This window comes from Lactuca sativa, chromosome 5, assembly GCF_002870075.4.
Source record: "Lactuca sativa cultivar Salinas chromosome 5, Lsat_Salinas_v11, whole genome shotgun sequence".
In the NCBI taxonomy this organism is placed as follows: domain Eukaryota; kingdom Viridiplantae; phylum Streptophyta; class Magnoliopsida; order Asterales; family Asteraceae; genus Lactuca; species Lactuca sativa.
The window spans coordinates 341,289,447-341,298,626 of NC_056627.2; the positions used below are offsets into that span (position 1 = coordinate 341,289,447).

A 9,180-nucleotide genomic window follows, 5' to 3' on the forward strand; every position below is an offset into this window, starting at 1 on the left:
AAGATGCCTACAAACATTTGGATGAAGTAAATGATGTTGCTGACTATTTCAACATTCCAAATGTAACCCGCGAAACTCAACTACTTCGGATGCTTCCGGTAACTTTCAAGGGTGTTGCTAAAGACTGGCTCAAATCACTTCCTCCCGGGTCAGTCACTACTTGGGCCAAAATGAAGGAAGAATTTATAGATCACTTTTGCCCACCATCAAAAATATCCAAGCTCAAGAAGGCCATTGCAAATTTTGAACAACAAGCTGGAGAATCTTTATATGAAGCATGGGAGAGGTACAAAAGTTTACTACGAAATTGCCCACACCATGATCTAAACAGCCAGCAAGAAGTTTCCATCTTTTATGATGGAGTTAATGTCACAACCCGGCAGTTGCTAGACTCACAAGGCCCACTTACAAAGAAGCCACCCCCGGTGATTAAAGAATTAATTGAAGAATTCTCTAAACACTCTAGAGAATACCACAACCCAAGGAATGATGTCACGAGGGGAGCCGCATATGCTGCTACTGAAGATTTATCCGCGGTCATGGCCATGTTAAAAACCATGGATAGAAGAATGGATAAAATGGATCAAACGATCCATGCCATACGGGTGGGTTGCGAGAATTGCAATGGACCTCACCTCACTAGAGATTGTGATTTGGATGAGCACGGCAACAAAAAGGCACAAGCATGCTATTCGAGCGGTGACCGATATGAAGAAGACTGGCGAAAACCGAAGAAGGAGTGGTTACCTTATGAAGAGTACAAGAAGGCCAAGGAGGAGAAGTATAGGCAAAAAGGGAGAGGATTCTACCAAAAAGAGGAGCCGGTGCAAGAGAAGAAGCCAAGCTTAGAAGAGATGCTAACTAAATTTGTGGCTGCTTCCGAGAAAAGACACAGTGACCACGATGCTGCTATCCAAGAAACAAGAACAATGCTCAGGAATCAGCAAGCATCCATCCATAATATAGAAACTCAGCTTGGGCAACTCGCTCAACAATTAAACCAAAGGTCACCGGGTGAACTTCCTAGCAAAACCGAGAACAACCCACGAGGCGCGCAAGTGAACATTATTACCACAAGAAGTGGGAAGGTTATTACTCCCCTGGCCCCCATTCGTACTGAAGAGAATAAGGACTCACAGAAGGAAGAAACGGAAGCACAAGCTGAGAACCAACATTCACAATCTGACAGATCTACTCGCCGAGTAGGACCGATGTACTCGGCGAGTACATCTGAAAAACCACATGATCAGCCACCCGTCAAACCTTACCAGCCTCCAATGCCGTACCCAGCCCGAGCCAAGAAGGAGAAGCAGGAAGAGGAGTATCAGAAATTCCTTGATCATATTAAAACTCTTCAAATAAACATTCCTTTCATCGAAGCCGTCGTGCAAATGCCCAAGTACGCAAAGTTCCTTAAGGAACTCCTCACTAATAGAAGAAAGATGGAAGAGGTGCAGAAAGTAGTATTGAATGAGAATTGCTCCGCAGCCATGCTAAACAAACTACCAAAGAAGAAGGGTGATCCGGGGAGCTTAACTTTACCTTGCCAATTTGGCAACTTGGCAGCAATTCATGCTTTAGCTGATTCGGGAGCGAGTGTAAACCTTATGCCATACTCGTTCTTCAAAAAGCTGGACCTCCCAGAGCCAAAGCCAATTCGGATGGCAATTCATTTAGCAAACAAGACGGTTACTTTCCCAAGAGGCATATGTGAAGATCTATTAGTGAAAGTAGACAAGTTTGTCTTCCCGGCTGACTTCATCATTCTTGACATGGAGGCGGATCCGCAAGTACCAATCATCCTTGGAAGACCCTTCCTCAACACCGCTAGCGCCATCGTAGACATGAGAGACTCAAAGCTCACATTGCGAGTTGGGGATGACTCAGTAACATTCGGGGTAGACCAAGCCATGAAGTACTCAAGGAGTAGTGACGACACGGCGTTCTCAATCGACATGCTTGACGAGATATTGAAAGGAGACATACCTGAAGATTCCAGCAAGGTTGCAGCTTTTGAAGAAGTATTTGATCCAGAGAAAGATTTACTAGAGATTGAAAGACTGTTGGAGGAAGCAGAGTATGAAGAACTCAAAAACCAAGCTGACAGCCCTACTCGCCGAGTAGACCCGATCTACTCGCCGAGTACACCTGAAGAAAAGTCAGCAGTCGCAAATGCCGCCATGAACTCGCCGAGTACCATACCTGCACTCGGCGAGTACTCCACTATAAACACTAAATTGGAGCTCAAAACACTGCCTAACCATCTGGAATACGCCTTTCTGGAAGAAGGAAATCAGAAGCCAGTAATTATAGCCTCAGATCTCTCCAAGACAGAAAAGGAAGAGCTTGTACGGGTACTGAAGAAAAGAAAGAAAGCCATCGCGTGGAGCATCTCCGACATAAAGGGAATAAGTCCATCCTACTGCTCTCACAAAATAAACTTAGAAGAAGGAGCCAGACCGGTGGTGCAACATCAAAGAAGATTAAACCCGAACATGCAAGAAGTCGTCAAGAAGGAGGTGGTAAAGCTTTTGGATGCAGGAATCATCTACTCCATCTCCGATAGCCCATGGGTGAGTCCGGTCCAGGTGGTGCCCAAGAAAGGAGGAATGACGGTCATTACCAACGAGAAGAATGAATTAATTCCAACGCGAACGGTAATCGGTTGGCGAGTGTGTATCGATTATCGCAAGCTAAACGATGCCACTCGCAAAGACCATTTCCCCCTTCCTTTCATAGACCAAATGTTAGAGAGACTTTCGGGCCATAGCTATTATTGCTTCTTAGACGGGTTTTCCGGGTATTTCCAAATACCCATAGACCCAATGGACCAAGAAAAGACCACCTTTACATGCCCCAGTGGGACCTTCGCCTATAGACGCATGCCATTTGGCTTATGCAACGCACCTGCGACATTTCAAAGGTGCATGACCGCCATATTCCATGATATGGTGGAGAAATTCATGGAGGTATTTATGGATGATTTCTCTGTATTTGGATCTTCTTTTAATGACTGCCTTACAAATCTTGACTCGATGCTTGCTAGATGTGAGAAAACCGACTTGGTCCTAAATTGGGAAAAGTGTCATTTCATGGTCAAGGAGGGTATAGTATTGGGACATAAAGTCTCTAAAAAGGGGATTGAGGTGGATCGGGCAAAGATAGACACCATCGCTAAATTACCCCCGCCAACTAATGTGAAGGGCATTAGAAGCTTTTTGGGACACGCAGGCTTTTACCGGCGTTTTATTAAAGATTTTTCTAAAATTACGAAACCTCTAACACAATTATTGTTAAAAGATGCACCCTTTAATTTCACTAAAGAGTGTTTAGAGGCATTTGACTTTTTAAAAGAAAAATTAACTAATGCCCCAATCATTATAGCACCAAATTGGAACTTACCCTTCGAGATCATGTGTGATGCGAGTGACTATGCACTAGGAGCCGTCCTTGGACAAAGGGTTGACAAGCATTTTCAACCCATTTATTATGCAAGCAAGACCTTGAATCCTGCCCAAGAGAATTATACCACCACTGAAAAAGAACTGTTAGCCGTAGTTTATGCTTTCGATAAATTTCGCCCTTATTTGGTTTTATCTAAAACCACTGTTTTTACTGACCACTCGGCTATCAAGTATTTGTTTTCCAAACAGGATGCCAAACCAAGACTAATACGATGGGTGCTGCTTCTTCAAGAATTCGATATAGAGATACGAGATAAGAAGGGAATGGAGAACGTAGCTGCCGATCATTTATCTAGGCTCGAGAACCCGGCATTGCAAGAAGATAAAGATGGAGATGACTTCCCGGATGAATACATTATGGTGTCCGTGGGAGAGGAACCATGGTTCGCGGATATAGCTAACTACTTAGCTACAAATTACGTCCCGAAGGAGTATAGTAGTCAGCAAAAGAAGAAATTCTTTTCGGAAATCAAATATTACTTTTGGGACGATCCATACCTCTTCCGAAGTTGCGCGGACGGGATTATAAGAAGATGTGTGTTCGGAAAGGAGAGTCGAAAAATACTAGAGCAATGCCATAGCGGACCCACGGGAGGACATCATGGCGCACACTATACCGCGAAGAAGATCTTTGACATTGGGTTTTATTGGCCAACAATCTTCAAAGATGCAGCCCAATATGTCAAAGAATGTGATGCTTGCCAAAGGGTGGGAAACATTTCCTCCCGTAATGAAATGCCACAACATAGCATTCAAGTGTGCGAGGTGTTCGACGTGTGGGGCATAGACTTCATGGGGCCATTCCCCACATCCAAAGGAAACAAGTACATTCTCGTGGCGGTGGATTATGTGTCAAAATGGGCGGAGGCGCAGGCCTTACCTACAAATGACGGACGGGTAGTGGTACGGTTCTTGAAAAGACTATTCTCCCGGTTTGGTGTTCCAAAGGCCTTAATTAGTGACCGTGGTACACACTTTGCCAATGATCAATTGGACAAGGTGCTCAAGAAATATGGGGTGACCCATAAGTTCTCCACATCATACCATCCGCAAACGAGTGGGCAAACGGAAGTTACCAATCGAGCTTTGAAGCGTATCTTGGAGAAGTCGGTGGGAAGCAATCGCAAGGAATGGTCGGATAAATTGGATGACGCGCTATGGGCGTTCCGTACCGCTTTCAAAACACCTATTGGTACTACACCATATAGGTTAGTTTATGGAAAGCAATGCCATTTACCGGTTGAAATCGAGCACAAGGCATATTGGGCGCTAAAAAGATGCAACTTTGACATGGAAGAATTGAAGACCAACCGTTTAATGCAAATGAATGCCCTTGAAGAACTCCGGAATGAGGCCTATTCTAGTTCATGGCTCTATAAAGAAAAGACCAAGAGATGGCACGACCAACGAATCCAAAGCAAAGACATCCATGAAGGCCAAAAAGTACTACTCTTCAATTCCCGTCTAAAACTCTTCTCGGGCAAACTCAAATCAAGGTGGGATGGTCCATTTGTGGTTAAGACGGTGTTTCCTCATGGGGCTATTGAATTGATCTCAAGAGATGGCACGCCATTTAAAGTCAATGGCCATCGAGTGAAGAAATATGAAGGAGTCCCCCGCAATGAAGGAATGGAGGAACTCCTGCTGTGCGGAATTGCAAAAACATAGAAGGGGCGGAGTCCAGCTAATGACTCCATCAAAAGAAGCGCTTCTCGGGAGGCAACCCGAGTTTCACGTTTGCATTTTCTTTCACTTTCTTTATTTTTCGTATTATTTTTTTCATTTCTCTTCATTCATTCTACTTCTCTAAGTGCTTGAGGACAAGCTCTACTGAAAGTGTGGGGTGGAAAGGCTAAAATAAAGGAAATCACATAGTAAAATTGGCAAAAACTTAAATTTTTTCAATCTGAGACATATACTCGGCGAGTATATCGGTTATACTCGGCGAGTAGATGCTCGTATACAGCTAAAACTTCACAACACGCGTCCGTACTCGGCGAGTATATCCATTATACTCGGCGAGTATACGGTTTAAACCCAGTAAAATAAATTCTGTAAAAAAACTGCTTTTGTTCAACACTTCACCCCCATACTCGCCGAGCAGTTTCTCTCAAGCCATCTCTCAAGAGTTCTTCAAGATTTAGTCAATTTCCTTTCTCTTTCTCTTAATTCAACCACCAAGGTAACATTTTTACTCTTTAATTTCATGAAAGGTCCAGTCTTTGTCACCTATTTCCCCACATTTGGTATATTTTCGGATTTGGGGAGTTTTTCACAATTTCTAGGGCTTTGATTTACTCATGAATTAGGGGATATTTGGTGTAATTTCTTCAACATGTGTGGTTAGAAACACAATTACGACAAACCCCTATGGATAAATTGGACTAATTCAAAGATTACACAGCTTCGATTTCGAATCTGTCCGAGTGTTCATACCACTCGGCGAGTATGCTCGCGTACTCGGCGAGTAGGTCTCGCAAAGATGAAAAATTTTCTGTTTTATTTATGGGGTGTTGTTTGTTGTTGTGTTTTTGTTATGTTTTTACAGGGAGCATGGCAAGGAGAGGACAATCATCAAGAGGAGGAGGCCATGGTGATATACCATGGTTAGCCTTTCAACAAATTACCTCTAAATCCTCCAAAACTCGAGCCCTAAACAGGTTGGAAGCGCTGCGACAGAAAGAAATTCACTTGCCCACTGCAGTGGATTGGGGATGGATGGGTAATGTCGGCTTGGAAGAGGAACTTACTCCATATTTGGTAAAAGATTGTAACTTGGGTTATGCCAACATCACTTGTGATGGTTGGCTGCAATTATTTAAAATACAAGAGCCAGTATATGCGGAGTTGTGCTGGGAATTCTTTGCTACTATTTCATTCCGAGGTGGGAGTGAATATTACAATCCAAACACGATCTCATTTTCTTTGGGAGGGGAGATGCGACAATGCAGCATGGTTGAGCTCTCTTGGCGGTTGGGCATCTACGATCAAGATATGACGATGACGGACTACTTTGAAGCCTTCTTGGAAAATACCTACAAAGAACTTCCCGAGGGGGTGGTGGCATCAACATGGTGGAGTACAATTGCTAACCGAGTCTATATACCTTCTACTGCTCAGGAAGGTCATATTCGTTCGCCAATCCATAGACTTATTCACCGGTTCGTCGCGAGTACAATCAACATGCGAAAGGATGGGGATAAGGTCCCCACCCTTGATCTTTTTTATATGTGGAGTATCATTACCCCCGATGTTTTCTGCGATCTCCCATTTTGCATTGCTAAATTTCTTGCGGAGGGAGCAGTTAAGGAAAAAATCAACTCGAAGATCAATGGGGGTATGTTCATCACGAGGCTCGCGCGATCATTTGGGATTTTGGAATTACCGCAAGCCCGAATGCTAACGGTTATCCACCCTCCTCCATTCAACACTGCACTTTATAGGAGGGCTCGGATAGTGGAGAAATTTGGTGATTCCTTTACTATTCCAAATGAAGATGAGCCGGCGGTCCCCGAGGAGCCGGGAAGGCGGGTTAGGCCAAGAAACGAGCGGGTACATGAAGACCCACCGGTGATTCCGGTGGAGGATAACGAAGGGTGGAATCAAGTGGAGTATCGACGATACTTGGATGATATAGGGCGAGGGGTTAATTACACCAATCAATCTTTCGACTATCTTTTCCAACAAATGCACATTGCCCCGCGGCCGGGACCCGGTTATCCGTACATAATGAATTGGGACGAACGGATGCAACGAAGGAGTGGAGAAGGTGGAAGTGGAGCTGGAGGAGCCGGGATGGATGAGGAGGAATGAAGATTTTATTTTGTTTGATTATGATGTTTGTTTTAAAGACAATTGTGGACATGTAGCCTTGGTTAAGTGGTTTGAATTTTAGTATTACTTTTAGTTTTCTTTTCAGGTGTTGAAGCTAGGATGCATGCTATTTAGGAATGGTCAAGCAAGGAATGAGGGCCTTTAGGAGTGCTTATAGAGTTTTGTTCCTAGGATCGAGTCCGTACTAATCGAGAATTTATTAGAGTGCTGCTGTTTAGAGAGTTCTTGGAGAGTGCATTTATATTTGCATGACAACACTAGAGTAAAGAAAGCCAGCAATTAGACAATTTCTGGAATTATATGCTCTACTCGCCGAGTGCACTAATACTACTCGGCGAGTACATCTGTTTCTGTGCGATCTGCTTGTCCGATACATCCTACTCGCCGAGTTTACTCGCATACTCGCCGAGTAGCCTGCTGCAGGAGGAATTTTTCTTTGTTCTGGTTATTGTTCATGTGCCATTCATACATTCTTTGTGCACTAGTACTGCGACTTGTGCAACAACCAATTTTCCTTGGAGTTTTCGAGCTATCAACCACACGAGACATATGACACCCATGCCATGGATGAGCTGTTCCCATGGTTAAAGTCACTAGAAGATGGAGTTGAAGACGAGAGTGTCAACCTAGCGACTGCTACCCCAGGGGAGTTTGTTCCAACTTTCTCTCTATTTGCATTTTTAGTTGTTATAATATGCAATGAGGGCATTGCAAAAATTAAGTGTGGGGTAGGGGGTTAGTCACATCTTAGAACACTTAGAATCTTAATTTTTAATGCTTAGGGCTTAAATTAGAAAATTTTGGTAAAAATTAGGATTCCATATTAAAGTTGTGTTAATAATTGCATGAGAACCCAAATGTTTAGTTGAGCCTATACACGTTCTAGTGCATTTGTGGCTTCCTTATTCCAGTGAAATCATGAGACAAAAACACGACCTTGCTCAGCCTGAGGGATGCAATATGTTTTGCAGCCTAAACCTGAAATGTATCCAGGAAGATTTTTATCATTAGCCAATAAAGGTTGAGATTGAGCGCCCCTGCTTAAGCATGTAGGGATTTGAGTGGAAAAAATGAGGAATACATGTAAAAAAAAAAAAGAAAAAAAAAAAAGTTTGAAGAATTTTTGGAGCATCAAAGTCAAATGTCAAATATGAAGATCGGAAATTCGAAGAAATTCAAAAAAATTGAAGATACCAAAAATCAAACAATAAGGTGGTGAATTCAAAGAAATTAAAGATCAAATGTCAAAGGAATTCCAAAGAGCTCCAATGTGGTATCATTAATTGTAATTATCTAGATTATGTATGCTTGGGTTGCTCAATTAAAAATACCTTGAGGGTAAAGAGGTTTTCTGAGGATGGATTCGGAGGGTTGCATAAAATGAGCATAGTTCGGGGTGAGTGGGCGAATGTTTATGAGGATTGTGAGTATTTGGAGTATGGGGGGTTTTTAGGAATTAGACACAAATGCATGCGTTGCGGTCTTGGCATAATGGCTGGGAAGGATTGGAGTTATTAATGTGATTTTAATGTGTTTAAAACATAATTTTGCTTGGGGGCAAGCAAAAGTCAAGTGTGGGGTATTTTGATATGTGCATAATTAGTTAATTATTTAACATATATTCTTAGTTATTTTTGGTTAATTATGAGAATAATTTGGACAAAAGGTACTTAAAATGCTTTGAATTGTGTTTTCAGCCCGAAAGATATGCTTGGATGTAAAAAGGAGAAAAGGAAAGCAAGAGAAGATTAAAGGGTGCCAAGAATGACCTACTCGGCGAGTAGTTCGGCATTACTCGGCGAGTACACGCGATTGTTCCAGAAGATAGCTACGATTCCTGATCCAAGACGGATAACTATACACCTACTCGGCGAGTTTATTC

General features: G+C 42.9%; 1 non-coding gene across 1 annotated transcript; it reads right to left on the reverse strand.

The window, feature by feature from the left end:
- Positions 1-218: 218 nt before the first annotated feature.
- Positions 219-325, reverse strand: LOC128126481 (small nucleolar RNA R71). Its single transcript, XR_008224477.1, has one exon. It is a non-coding gene; the product is annotated as a small nucleolar RNA R71 (small nucleolar RNA).
- Between the last annotated feature and the right edge of the window lie 8,855 nt (positions 326-9,180).